Source organism: Scyliorhinus canicula, chromosome 15 (genome assembly GCF_902713615.1).
Source record: "Scyliorhinus canicula chromosome 15, sScyCan1.1, whole genome shotgun sequence".
Taxonomy (NCBI): domain Eukaryota; kingdom Metazoa; phylum Chordata; class Chondrichthyes; order Carcharhiniformes; family Scyliorhinidae; genus Scyliorhinus; species Scyliorhinus canicula.
Window position 1 is genome coordinate 137,650,588 of NC_052160.1, and position 6,228 is coordinate 137,656,815.

Consider the following 6,228-nt stretch of genomic DNA (forward strand, 5'->3'; position numbering starts at 1 on the left):
CTCCGTGACTGCTCGGCTCCCTCTGTAGCTGCCACTTGAATGCTGCATTCGAAATCCGTTCTCTTCCCAACAGCTGCCGGGCACGCGTCCACCCAGTTAGCAGAGCACCAATCGCTCGGGCCAAGACAAGGGAGGCCCTTTTCAGCTCATACAATGCACCGGTTGTGAGGTCTTTGCTGGGCGCTGTGGAGAAGGCCAACAAAATTATTTTTCTTTCAATATAAATTTAGAGTATCCAATTCATTTTTTCCCAATTAGCGTGACCAATCCACCTACCCTGCACATCTTTTGGGTTGTGGGGGCGAACCCCACGCAAACACGGGGAGAATGTGCAAACTCCACACGGACAGTGACCCAGAGCCGGGATCGAACCTGGGACCTCGGCGCCGTGAGGCAGCAGGGCTAACCCACCGCGCCACCCAGGGCTAATCCACTGTGCTGCCTAGGAGAAGGTCAAAAACAAGGCCTTGCCAAATGTTTGGTCACTGGCTGCCATTAACGTGATGTCGGGCAAGGCAGCCAAATCCTCAATGTAAAATGTACCCAGAGAGAAGCTGCAGCTGCTCCTGTATTCCCTGGGAGTCTCTGTCTGTTATGTTTACTCTGGGACTTTACAGGAAGCGATGTAACTACTCGGAGCCCAAGACACAGAGCAGGCAGTGAATTGATTTGAAAGGAATACTTTTGTGTCTATGAAATGGCCCATTCTTTGAACATATACAAAATGTCACCCCCCCCCCCCCAAGGATTAATGATTTATTGAGACAGAATGCATAGCTTAATTAAAGTACACTCAACGATATATAATAGAAAAATGTTGAGGAAATATATACACCTGTATTTATCTCACGGCGACCGGCGATTCTCCGGCCCGGATGGGCCGAGCGGCCTACCGAGCCCAACCGGTTCACGACGGCGCCTACCAAATCTGGTCGCTGCCGGCGTGAACAGCGCGCGACCGGTGAGTGTGGGGCCTGTGGGGGACGGAGGGAGGATCGAGCACCACGGGCGTGCTCAGCAGATGTCTGGCCCGCGATCGGTGCCCACCGATCGTCGGGCTGGCGTCTCTAAAAGACGCACTCTTTTCCCTCCGCCGACCCGCAAGATCAAGCCGCCATGGAAAACTGTGAGACAGGGGTACATCGCCCCAGGAATGATGAACCTGACCAAATGGTATTTTTTAATGTTAAAACAAACTTTAATTTAAACACAGAATGAATCACATTGACATCAAATAAATAGCTTTACAATTAACAGTTAAACAGTTCTAAATGAAAGGAAAAACCTTAACTCGCTCAGTACACCTGCTTCTGTACATATTCCAACTAAGCAACCCAATGCAGGTCAAAATCCACTCAGAAATAAAGTTAGCAATCAGGGTTACTTGTTGTTGTCTGGACTTGTTGCCAGACCTTGGAAGAGAGACCCTTTCAGGAACAACCTGAATCTGTCTTGTCAGATTCAAATCCTATAGCAAAACCATAGACACACAGGCCCCTCTTATTAATTATATCCCACTAAGATGTCCCATGACCTGCTTAGCTGGGACTAAACAAAATCCCTCAAATTATCTACACTCCAGGGGACCTCCAGCAATTAAAATAATGTTCAATCCACCATCTCCCTGTAAACAAGTAAATGGTTAAAATCAAAGAATTCTTCAAATTTACTATACCTTAATTACCGCTTTGGTAGACACACTGCCTGTCAATGTTGTAAACCAGGGTTTTTAATATCATTATTGCCACAAATTTAAAATAATACGTTGATCAAACTATTATCATTTTCACTGGAATTATTGTTACACTGAATATAAGGGCTTTGAATTAAAGTGAAGCTCAGTCCGAATGCGGATTTAAACTGATCTCCCAGAATGAATGGTCGTACAATGGGGGAACACTTTGCTGCAGATTGCTGAATTGTGGCACAGTTTATGCCCCCTCCCCTAGTATGTGACTGGCCACAGTCGGTTCGCTACTACAATGTGGGGTGTTTATAAGCAATCAATTTGGCTGAAAAAAAAAGTGTTTGTGCTGTGGAATTATATTTCTCATTGAAGTGTGCCCTTTTACTGGACAGGTTGGGAAGCACTGGTCTGGGCTGCAGGAACCACACGCCTGGCGGAATGAAACGGGCTGTGGGATTAGGGATTCAAAAGTCTTTCCGATTCTGTGCATGTCACTACCCCAATAAGGCAAACCAGAGTCCAGGCAAAAGAGACATTTTTATGTTGCATTGTGGATCAGGAGACCTCTTGTTTCACACATGATAAAAAACGGAAGGGAGGAAAGTTGATCGAAGTATATTCCCGAGGCGCCGGTATCTGGAATTGCGGGAAATGGTGGCACCGTGGATACATTTGATGATGACGGTGAGTGTTGGAACTTGCATCGAGAGAACTTTCCATTTGTCCTCCTAGCAACTCAAACATCTGTGGACCTCAAAGATTGCAATATTTCTCAGTTCGGTGAGGTGTAAAACTTTTATGCTGTTGTAAACCTTGGTCCACCCAGCAAAGCTGGGAGATAATACCTACAACAAATGGATGAAAATTCTAGAAGGGCATTTCTGACCGTGACCACTTACAATTACAGGAAGGTTTCGTTTCCAGTCAGGAAGAAGGTTACAATTCTTGGTGACCTTAAGAAAGTGAGCAAAATGCAAAGAGTTTGGTACTACAATTGACGACACCCTTTGGGACAGGCTGGTATGAGTCCTCCACAACAAAGCTGTTCAGAGGAAGCTGCTTACTGTAAGAGATTTAACTCAAATCAGCTGGAGAAATTGCCACATCAATGAAGCTCGCAGCAAAAGCCAATTCACAGATAGGAGCTGGAGTGAAGATGCACAAAATGGAGGCGGCCAAAAACAAGTCTGCAAGGGTTCGACCGTGTCATCGACGAGCAGAAAGTTGGACACTCAATGGGGAAATGCTGGAGAACAGAAAATAAGTGCATAAGTGCTGTGGTAAAAAGGGTCATGTTGCCAAAGTGTGCTGGGCACGGCAAACCTCACCAACACTTAAGATGTGTAAGAGAAAAAATATATCTCAACCTACTCGTCGAGTTTACATGTTAATAAACTAAGTTTGAGACCCCTCAGGGGATGATTTGTCAGGACAGGGTGATTAACAATGTCTTTGGGTACTCCCAAAACTAGATGGTAACCAAATCAAACTGGAAACATATATGGGTGCAGCTGTATCATTGATACCAGAGACTATTTATAATCAGAAGTTCGAGCACCTGCCATTAATACCATTAAATGTTAACCTATACACACAGAGGTCAGACCACTAAAAGGCTATATTACAGTAAAATGGAAGTAAATGAAACAGCGGTGTCGCCTCTCCTCGTTGTCCGTGGAAGCTTTCCTTTTTTATCTGGTAGCGCACGGTTGGGAAACATTGGGCTGGATTCTCCGATTGAGAGAATAACCGCCGACTCTGTGGCTGGAAGGTGGATGTTCCAGGGTCCCGATGGCGGCATCGGTCCCAAAGCAATTCAGGACGGCACTCGCGGCACGTGGAACCAGTGTGATTCCATCTGCCGCCGGCGCTGGATTTGCTGCAGTCAGGATTGGTACCGGAGAGGCTGACAAGCTGGAGCTGCGGATAAGAGCTCCACTCCCCACACACACTCATTCCAGCCAAGAAAATGGCTCCCCAGAGAGCGGCCCCGGGATTCACAGATGCAGAGTTGGAGGTATTGCCAGATGCTGTGGAGGAGACGCAGGAACCCTGTTCCCCGGAGTTGGATGGAGGTTACTACCCGCCGTGTTAACTGGGCCTGGCCGCAGGTGGCAGGAGAGCCGTGGGCCCCACCGCGAGGGCCGGTCAGCAGTGCCGGGCAAAGCTGCACAAACTCCTCAGGGTGGCCCAGGTGAGTCACCGCCTCCTGCCCCTGGCGCCACTCCTGCCCACCCACCCCACACCCATCCCCACAACCACCCCCCACCCCCATCATGCCAACACCCATCCGACTCACCATGGGGTGTGCCCCGCACACACAGGTCACCATCTGCAGACCCCGTGCACTGCCCATGTCCGAGTGTCTTACACTGCGCATAATCTGTCCCCCAGGATAAGGTGGCCCATAACCGCAGGGAGAGAGAATAGACTGGGGAGGGGGGGCTTCCAGACATGCGGCCCCTCACCATCGTGGGGCAGAGGGTGTCGGACCTGTTTGGCGGGGTGAGGAAGAGGGTAGTCGCAGAAGCGGAAGTCGGCATGAGATACCCCCATTTCGTTGCGATGTGCTTATGGCACATGAGGCACCCCTCACTGACCCCCCCCCCCCCCCCCCCCACACCGCGCCTCTCCGCAATTTCACCGTACGTTTTGCACTGTGTCCTGCAGGGTCACCACCAGACCAGGCGGAATCGGCCTGTGTCCCCGCCCCCAACTACAACCCCACGACTCACCAGGCCATGAGACGGGACACCGCTCCCCCACCCGCCCCCCCCTCCGCCGCAATCCCACATCACTCCGTGGCACATGTCCAGGGACGGCACCGACATCTGGTCACACCTGTCACCGGCACCCTCCACCACCCAGAGACACTCACCTCAGTTGGAAGAGGCTCCTGGGACACTATCTGTTGAGCAGCAGGCACATGCAGCGATGCATCAGGTGGAGGTGGGAACACGCGAGGGGACGGGCGGTCGGAGGACACCCGACCCCAGGGACCAGCTGCCGTCCAGAAGGGTCGGGTACTTCTGCACGTGGTGGTCCCATCAATGCTGGAGATGCAGACTCCGAGCCGGGGACTACGGGAGGGGGTGCCAGCAAACATCCAGCACCTGCAGGTGCAGTTGGAGGAGTACAGCCCCCTGCAGGAGGCGTTGCAGACCATGTTTGCTACCCAGGCCAACACCGCATGGGTGGCATCCATGTGGAGGACATGGGTGCAAAGGTATAAAACATGGGTCAGGATATCCAAGGCATGGGGCATCTTGTGCGGGCAGTGGCTGAGGCACAGGTCAGGGTGGCCATGTGTCAGGGCCACATGGACATTGCTGCGGCCATCCAGAGCATGGCCCTACACAACAGGCTCTGGCTGCGGGAGTCAAAAGCATTGGCCTGTTCCTGGATGATCAGAGCCAACCATAAAGGAACCTGGCACAGTCCCTGAGTGAGATGGCCCAGTCCCAGGGGGACGTGGCGTAGTCCCTGTGCTCCATGGACGCGAGTATTGAGACCCTGGTCGGTATGAGTGCAGACCTCCAGGACTGGCAGTGCCAGGTGATGGCAGAGCTGCCGGAGCTCCCTCTCGCCACACCCCCATCCCAAAGAGCAGCGCAGGGGCCATCAGGCACCCTGAGGGTGGAGGAGGTGATAGGGCACTGGGAGTGCCAGTGTGCCAGGGAGAATGTAGCAATTGCCACGGTGCATACATCTGCTATTCCTGTTCAGACTGTGCTCTGCCCCTCCCCCCGCGTCCCTCCCTGCAGATGAGCAGTTCTTTGGAAGGGTGTACTGAGTGATGCCGTCACCTGGAGGGTCACTGGCTGAGCTGGGCCACGCACGCCCTGTACATGGGTTGCCGAGAATCTGGGGGTTCCTAGTGGGATGGCTTGAAGTGGGGCAGGGCCCCCATATAGCCGTTGGTGCTCTGCACATTGACGGTCATGGTGGGCAGTCAGTGAATTGCCCAGCCAGATGGCCACAGCAATGGTGGTGCGTGCCCGGACAACCCGGACTTGGGATGACATTCCCGGACCTCGGGCCATCTCCTGGTCACACACCCCGCTACTCCCCCTGCCCTCAGCCAGCGGCACTGCTATCAGCCCAGGGTTGGGCCTCTAGAAACATGTCTTACCTCCTCTCTCACCCTCAGCAGCACAGCAGGGTGCCAGTTTGGAAGGCTGCCTTAATCAATTCCATCCCCCTTTAAGGTCCCGCCCCCCGTTTTCAATCCCCCCTCAACCCTCCAACCTTGGGGTGCCCCCGGGAACGCTCTCAACCCCCCCCCCCCCCCCCCCCCCCCACCTCCCCATCCGTAAAGAACAGGAGGGGAAAATCCCAGCCAATGCCTTTCATGATTTCCATTGACAGGATTGAAATAATGAGAAGCACAGCAACATAACACTGGCGAACAAAACATTCAAACCAAATAGGTTTTAGCTCCCATATCCAGACAGAAAACGAGCCTGACTATACAGCTTTCCTCAAGTCTGTTCCAATAAACTGGTGCTGACGTATACTTCATGGAAGCCGCTTTTTTACAG